The 1,736-nt window shown below is 28.3% G+C and overlaps 1 long non-coding RNA gene across 1 annotated transcript; it reads left to right on the top strand.

The window, feature by feature from the left end:
• The first annotated feature begins 249 nt into the window (after positions 1–249).
• On the top strand, positions 250–1,531 carry LOC112747141 (uncharacterized). Its single transcript, XR_011873041.1, has 2 exons — positions 250–317; positions 845–1,531. It is a non-coding gene; the product is annotated as an uncharacterized lncRNA (long non-coding RNA).
• The last annotated feature ends 205 nt before the right edge of the window (positions 1,532–1,736 follow it).

Here is a 1,736-nt window from a genome sequence, read left to right on the forward strand (position 1 = left end):
ATTTATTTAAAGCAAATGAGAGCACCACATATTTTCTCTCATATTATTAGCAAACTGATAACTAGGAATCACTAATTATATAGTTAGTAGCATAGCTAAATAAAGTAAATTAATTGTAACTCTTTCAAATGTGTAGCTACTACTATGTACTCTGCGGTAAAACCGCAGAAATTAGTGAAGGAGAAATGGCTGTTCATCTTTGTCCATGCATTATAAATTGAAACACTGCTCAAACATGGTTAAGCAATTTTAAGAGTTAATTGCAAATTTTTGTTGATCTTGGAGCATCCCAAGAGATTTCAAACCTTTGCCCCCAGGTGACATGTTCCTTCGCTTTTTTAATTCCTCTGCATCTCCCTATTCATGTGCCTTTTTTTTCCAGTTAGTTTACAACTACATAAAAACATTTTGTGATTGTTACTTGATAGATTCAAATTTTTAATTTATATCTACAACATATCTAATTCTAAAATCAAATTTTTAATATGGAGAAGAAATGATCGTTTCTTTATTTTTTCTAATGATATTTTTTATTTATTTGTCATGTCATAGCTAAAAAGTTTTTACGTTTGACACAAATTTAATATTATTTCACTTTTTATCAATCACTTTTATTTAATACTAGGTTTTTTAAAAAATTACTCGGATAATATATATAGGACTAGAGATATTGGTGTTTAAAAGAAAAAAGTTTAAACTATCAATATACTAAAGTAGTTATAAAATTTATCAAATTAATAGATACTTTGATCTCTTAACTGAATATTTTAGATTTGAAATACTTATATTCTAAGATCTAAATAGTAGTAGTTTAATTTTAAGAAATACTTTATTTCGTTCTCAGAGGGAACAAAATCAAAATATAGTGTGCAACAATATGGGAGGAGGTGAACAAGACGAGAAACATGAGGATGAAGAAGTTGATCATGAGAAAAAGGATAAGAAGAAGAATAAAAAGGAAAAGAAAGAGAAAGACGATGAAGATGAGCATGGTGATGAAGAAAACTCTAAGGAAAAGAGTAAGAAGGATAAGAAGAAGGATAAGAACAAAGAAGAGAAAAACCCTGAAGATAAGAAAGATCCTGCCAAACTGAGGCAAAAGCTTGAGAAACTTGAGTCCAAGATGCAAGCTTTGGTGGCTAAGAGAGATGAACTCTTGAGGCTTCTTAATGATGTTGAACAAGGTTCCACTAATGAAGCCATTACTGAAACTGATACGCCAGTCACATCTTAAGATCACTCTAAACCCTTATAATTAATACATTAACCATTGTTTGGTATTTCTAAATGTATGTATATCTAAAAATGATATATGTATATGTATACGTATGTATATATACGTAATTATGCTACAATTGTGGGAGTTAGCCAATATTTAGTAGTATTGGCAGTATTATTATTAAACTCCTGGGTTTTGTATTTTATACAATCAAAAGCTAGTTTGTATTTAATTTTCCAGTAATAAACTAAATTCCTAGCATGTATGATTTAATTTCTTGAATCAAAGTTAAAGGTATGTAACTGTGAGCAATTATTTGTATCGGTTGTTTAAATTAAATAATGGATATTTAATAAAAAAATTGAGATGAAAATGAATTTGAAAATATCATTATTGATCGATAATAAATAATTAAATATAGAGAGTAGCAGCTAAGGGTATTATTCAAAACTTCTCTGTTAGGTACAAGATAAATGGTACAGCTAAAGTATAACGATGAAAAATTAGAAATAACTCA

This window comes from Arachis hypogaea, chromosome 15 (assembly GCF_003086295.3).
Source record: "Arachis hypogaea cultivar Tifrunner chromosome 15, arahy.Tifrunner.gnm2.J5K5, whole genome shotgun sequence".
Lineage (NCBI taxonomy): Eukaryota > Viridiplantae > Streptophyta > Magnoliopsida > Fabales > Fabaceae > Arachis > Arachis hypogaea.